A 6,702-nucleotide genomic window follows, 5' to 3' on the forward strand; every position below is an offset into this window, starting at 1 on the left:
GTTCAAAAGATTAAGGATTTTGTTTCTCTACAAGTGAGATAATTCTGAAACAATTTGTTACTGCCTACAAGCAACCTTAGCATTCGTGAAGCACACTCTAGTTTGTTTTCTAACATACGGTTTATTAAAATTTCTGCCAGGATGGAAATTCGATGAAAAAGTCTTTGTAAAGAAACCTAAACGAGTTGTTAATTGGCAGGAGAGCCACCCTGAAACGGGCCATCCGAATACCAAAATTCAATACGGACAAAGATTCCTCCCAGACCAAAGGTGTCCAGCCAGAAAACCCTTGCTGTGTATTTCTGCCCAGAGTGACACCCCAACTGCACGTGATAGGCAGTGGGTCAGGGCTTTCTTTCCTAGTTCGAAGGGCATTCGTTGGCTGGTAAAAGATCAACCTAGCAGCTGGAGCTGTATAAAGCCAAGAGCCCTTCTCCCCAGCCAAGCAAGCCTGCAACCTTTGGCTCTCTGGTGGATTTGGTGGACCAACCTTTGCACTCCACGGGCAGCAAGAGCTTTCTGTCCTGGCCCCTTTACTCGGGGAGGAATCTTCGTCCGGACGCCATTTGGGCAGTGGCAATGGCAGCTGGAGCTGTACAAAGCCAAGAGCCCTTCACCCAGGCAAGCAAGCCTGGTACCTTTGGCTCTCAGGTGGATTTGGTGGGCCAGCCTTGGAACTCCACGGGCAGCAAGAGCTTTCTGTCCTGGCCCCTTTGCTCGGAGAGGAATCTTCATCCATACGCCATTTGGGCAGTCACTCTGGCAGCTGGAGGTGACAAAAGCCAAGAGGCCTTCTGCCCAGCCAAGCAAGCCTGCAACCTTTGGCTCTCAGGTGCATTTGGTGGGCCAGCCTGGGCACTCCACAGGCAGCAAGAGTTTTCTGTCCTGGCCCCTTTGCTCTGGGAGGAATCTTCATCCGTATGCCATTTGGGCAGTGGCACTGGCAGGTGGAGCTGTATAAAGCCAAGAGTCCTTCTCCCCAGCCAAGCAAGCCTTCAACCTTTGGTTCTCAGGTGGATTTGGTGGGCCAGCCTTTGCACTCCACTGGTGGCAAGAGCTTTCTGTCCTGGCCCCTTTGCTCTGGGAGGAATCTTCGTCCATACGCCGTTTGGGCAGTGGCACTGGCAGCTGGAGCTGTATAAAACCAAGAGCCCTTCTCCCCAGCCAAGCAAGCCTGCAACCTTTGACTCTTAGTTTGATTTTGTGGGCCAGCCTGGGTACTCTATAGGCAGCAAGAGCTTTCTGTCTTGGCCCCTTTGCTCTGGGAGGAATCTTCGTCCATACGCCATTTGGGCAGTGGGACTGGCAGCTGGAGCTGTACAAAGCCAAGAGCCCTTCTCCCCAGCCAAGCAAGCCTGCAACCTTTCGCTCTCGGGTGGATTTGGTGGACCAGCCTGGGTACTCCATGGCAGCAAGAGCTTTCTGTCTTGGCCCTTTTTATCTGGGAGGAATCTTCGTCCGTACGCCATTTGGGCAGTGGGACTGACAGTGAGCAGAAGGATAAAGAATTTTCTTTGTTGTTCGTTATAAAACCACAAGTGATTAGGAACACAAACGTTGCTGATTTTCCATGGGTAAAAATAAATCCATGAAAATCACTTGGGTAATTTTAGATATCTCACTCCTTCAGTATGGTTTAAAAAAACAACCAGTGTATTTTAACCTGTAATTGAAATATATCTGGCAATGCAGTTTCCCCCAGGGTATGACATAATGGTCACTCTGGACTGCCACAGTCAAGACACTGCATTCCTTTGCATGGCAGTTCCATCTCTTGTCTGTATGATTTATGTAGTCTTTAAAATATTGGGGCAGCCTATTCTGTTTTGTGCATTGTAACTCCAAACTGCCCTTGCAGATGATATTATATATATATAAAAAAGTAATAGGATACCGTGCCAGCAGTATTCAGTGAGAAATGTTTCTATTCTCAATTCTGAAGCAGAATTTGTAATAGTTTCTATCTTCAGCTCTCTTTCAGGCACAGAAGGCCAAGCAGTCCTCTGGCCTGATCTCACTTGAAATGCATCTGTACAGGTGTGCTCTGAAATGGAATAGTTTGTCTGGAGGGAGTTTACTGGGAGATTATTTTCTGGTTTTGTTGGGTGCTGCACTGACATTGATAAGAAAGCTTATCTGCAGCATATGATAATCATGTAGCAGCCCTGCAGGTAAGCCAGGCTCCTGAAGTACCTTGTTCAGCCCCAGGCTGTGCTGCCTTCACACCAGCAGAAGTGCTGGGTGCTTGGGTGCTGGCAGGTGAGTTCTCAGCCACTCAGAGTTCCTGCTCTTCACTCTTTGCAGTGCACTTTGCATGGAATTCAAATAATTTTATCAGAGTGTTTGGTGCCACTTTGCTTTATGAAAACCTACTGAATGAATACTCCTGTTGTTCTTACCCAATTGCTCATGGAGGTTTTCCTGGAAGTACTTTGGAAGATGGATAACAAAATAGTTTAGGTTGTTGGTTTAATGCCTCTTAAATAATGGAAGAACATTTCGATCTTACTAAGGTGGTAAAAGTGCTGAAGGAAAAAAAATATTAATTAAATGCTTGGATTCGGTTGGTTCTTCAAAAGGTAAAACTATATCAAGAAAGACAGACCTTGATTTTACCATTACAGAAGAGAGGTCACGGTAGCAAATATATCTGGCATGTATATTTGTCCTGCCCTCTGAAGTTAAATGTGACCTGGTTGTCTGCTTCTCAACACTATTGGTACAGTGTTGTTTTGTCTAGAGGAACATACATAGCACTTATGGTCCCCTTATCACTGTACATATAGAATACATTTATTCTCACCTTATACACCATTTCTTGGAATTTGGATATTCTCTCAGTCACTTCCAAACAACTTAATGGTAGTGCTGGTTCAGAGATCAGCACACTTGCTCAGTTAGAACAGGGATTCACTCTCTATATATATTTGAGATAATATAGAAACAGATGTAGATACTTGGCAGTAGTCTGTGTATGTGCTTTTATCCCAGGGTAAATGCAAAGTAGTTCAATGAAATTAGGGTGGGCAAACCCTCCTACACCACAGAGAAAGAACACACACAGAGACTGTTTTTTGCAGAGCAGCTGACATGCTGCAAAATTACAGCCTTGCTTGCTTCCTGATAGCTCATGCAGCTACTTCATGGAGCCATTCCCCTACTTGGTCTGTGTCATAATTTTCAGTATAGGCTACAAGTCTTACTTATGAAGATTTATGGCCACCAGTCTGGCTACACTTACCTATTAAAGAGTGTGGCATGTGTAAAGCACCTAGGAAGGATAAATCAGGCCACAAGGGTGATGTAACAATATGAGATGACTCTAAAAGAATATTACTGAACATAGAGGGCCATATGGCTGGTACAAAAACTAAAGAAACAAGTACATTTGTAAGACTTTAATTTCCAGGCACAAAATATATCTTGCCCGTACTATATGATAGGTTATGAGAAACAGCTACTGCTGCTTTTTGGGTAGTGATGCTCAGGCAGAATCGCTGACTGAGGCACCTTTAAGATGAGACTCAGAAAATACTGGAAAGGCTGAGAGAGACGTTGTAGGAGACAACGACGTTGAATGGAATTTTCTAGAAATGAGTAAGGAAGGAAGAGATCCTCTCTAAAATGCTCAGCTCCCCATTGCTGAGAGGGGGCAAATATCACAACACTCTTAAAAAGTCAGGTACTCTGTTATTTATAAATATTAAGGAGAGTCACAGGAATATATTCAGAATTGAGAAGATGATAGATTTAAGACTGCATCTGTATTATCAATAACATCAGTCCCCGGTTTATTCCTGGTTCTCTGCTTGCTTACACTTCACTTATGTAATTTTATGCTTGAGATTTCTTTTGGCCTGATGTGTCTTGTCCCTCTGAGTCAGAATTAGTATCAAGGATAGCCTAAGTATTTTTGGGCTTATTACTCTCCAGGATTGGAAGCATATGTTTTTGCTTTTCTTTTTTTTCCCAGGCAATGATAGAACTTGAGAAGAACAAAGCCATGTTCAATGAAGCTGGGGTGTGGAGAGTAAAGAAGAGTAAAACCAGAGATAGCAGACTCCTTTTAGTGAAGTTTACAATAAAACACATATCAAAGGAATAGAAATAATCGCACAAAAATAAAACAACTAAAAAAATTGGCCCATATATCTTTTTTTTTGGCATTTTTCATAATAATATGAAATCAGACATCTTATGAAACTAAAACTAAATCAAAACACAAATGTATCTTGGGGTTGTCGGTTTTTAACTTTTTTTCTAATACAGCTGGTGTTACTCAATGCAAGAAACACCCTACCACTTATTATATCCTATACAAATATTCATTGAATATTTTAATTTTAACATTCAGAGTCCTAGAGTAAAACTTTTTGTATTAAATTGTTAAACTCTTACACTGGAAACTGTCTAGATTGTTTGTAAGTTTATTTACATTTAGGTTAAAATGTGACATCCACAGTTCTGTGGGCTTGCCTCATACTATGTTCCCATAAATTGAATTTAAGATGTTTAGCGGAGTCCTATGATTTGGGGATTTTTTTTCTTCCTCATAGGGTGCCTGGGGACAAAAACATGTGTACTTCAGACAGAAACTTATGTATAAGAGCTCCTATCTCCACATTACTTGTAATACATGTTACAGTGAGTTGTTCCGATTTTGTCCTCTGAACTAGTGCTTCAAAGGCAGCTGTGAGTTAACACGATATTTTAAATGAAGAATGTATTGCCTGCTCCCTTGCAGCCTGTGATTTCCATCTTCCTTTCTACACCCTCTCTGCATAGGTGCTGTGGGCAGACTAAACCTCTCTCAGTGCTTTTCCACAGAGTGTTTTTAATTCCTATTTATATTGAATATCTCAGCACCAGCTGAATTCCAGCAGCCCTCTTGCTGAACCTGAGACATTCACTTTAATTTTTGCACAAAAGAGGAGGTGGAACCGTGGCTGAATGCAACCATCAGCCTACAAGCTCCAGGGGCTTATTTCCTGTTCTGCCAACCTGAGGCTTCCTAAACTTTTTCAATAAAAGGTTTTCTGACTTGTAGAAGTGACAGAAGGTCCCTGTTCAGTGCTGCCTGTGTATTCTCAGATTTTAGTACTTTCAGAATTTTGCAGAACAGGTGGGATTTCTGCGGTAGAAGAAACAAGTTGCAAGGCAGCAGAAATAATGTATTGCTGCCCTGTGCTGAATGGCAGCTGATGTTGGGGCTTTACAGTACATCATGTTCTTAGTTGAAGGGAAATTAGTCGCACAGACTTTGAAATATTTTCTGTTGGGCTGTTGCTATTCATGAGGCGTAAACATCCACACTTACCTTTGTCAGAGAGGATAAAAACGAACAATATGATATTCAGGCAATTTCTCCAGAAGAAAATCCTGCTCAGATTTCATTGTATAAGAAAGTATGCTTCCCATAAAAAAGATTCTATTTTCTGTTATTTTCCGGTCCTGTCTGCTCCCACACTATTTCCCAGTCACAGCCATCACCAGTAGAGCTATGTGCCTTGTACTGGGCAGTGGAAATAAAATAAAAATCAACAAATAATTTATTTATTGAAAAATGCTATTTCAGAATTGCCAGAATTGACAATCAGCTCAGGCTAAATTTACTAAAAAGTAAATTTACTTAAAATTTCAGGTGGAATGAAAATTAAGCATTCTACAGTGTAAAAAAGGCCTGAAAAAATTGGCAAATGCTGAAATTGGCTGGAATCCTGCATAAGCAATGCAATCAGCATTTCTGAAATCTTACTTTGGGTTTATATAAATTAATGAACAAAGAAACAGAAATTATACTTTGGGTTTATATAAATTAATGAACAGGGAAACAGAAATTACTATGTGTTGGAATTGTCTTGCTTCTCATTTTTTACTTTCTGTTCATGTTAGAACTTTTAAGAGTTGTCCTCATTCATGATGATGCTTTTCCTTTCTGCATAGACTGGGTAGGTGTGTATTGAGCCCTCATAACCTTGTGATAGGCTTGGAAAGGGGTATTTGAATGAAAGTCTTCTCTGTGACCCTGGACTATGCCCTCAGTGTTTGTGTGAATACTGTTTGGTGGGGGGGGGGGTTGTACCAAAAGACTCCAAAATGTTTTCTCTGAAGTAGGAGAAACTATCAGGTAACTGATATTACTGAATAGGGAAAAAAACATCCATTATGTCAAAGGCAGTGTTAATGTTCCAGGACACATTCTAGTCATAAAAGTCAACCCTCTGTTATTTATCCTACTGTTTAAAACTAAATGCAATAAAGGCTTGGAATGAGGCCTTTTAATAAAGTTCAAATTGCAGAGCTGAAATTGTTGTTCCAGTCCATGGAAATACATGATTGTCATGAATGAGTGTTTTGTAAAGGAAAAAGGTGAAGTTGATTCAAAAGATAATTTGTAACTATATTTAGATAGAAGTTTACGAATACACAAAGGAAACATGGTGAATCAGAATACAATAACATTCTTAACAGTCCCTCTTCTCCATTTTGTAGAAGACAGACGTCTAATGCATCCTTGTTGACTGTACTTACTTCCAAATGTATTTTACTAATATTGGCATTTTAAAATTGTATCACGGAAAAAGAAAATTGTGGCTTTGCTGCCATATAAGTGTTACTGTTACATAAGTTGCCATCATTCTCTGATGATATTTGGATAATGGTCTGTGTTACAGGAACCCATAAACTTTACAGGAAAAAATT

General features: G+C 40.8%; 1 long non-coding RNA gene across 1 annotated transcript; it reads left to right on the forward strand.

Moving 5' to 3' along the window:
- Positions 1-1,189: 1,189 nt before the first annotated feature.
- LOC127467473 (uncharacterized) lies at positions 1,190-5,170 on the forward strand. Its single transcript, XR_007903142.1, has 3 exons — positions 1,190-1,384; positions 1,971-2,037; positions 3,974-5,170. It is a non-coding gene; the product is annotated as an uncharacterized LOC127467473 (long non-coding RNA).
- The last annotated feature ends 1,532 nt before the right edge of the window (positions 5,171-6,702 follow it).

Source organism: Manacus candei, unplaced genomic scaffold, assembly GCF_025592945.1.
Source record: "Manacus candei isolate 608988 ecotype Guabito, Panama unplaced genomic scaffold, ASM2559294v1 h1tg000014l, whole genome shotgun sequence".
NCBI lineage: Eukaryota > Metazoa > Chordata > Aves > Passeriformes > Pipridae > Manacus > Manacus candei.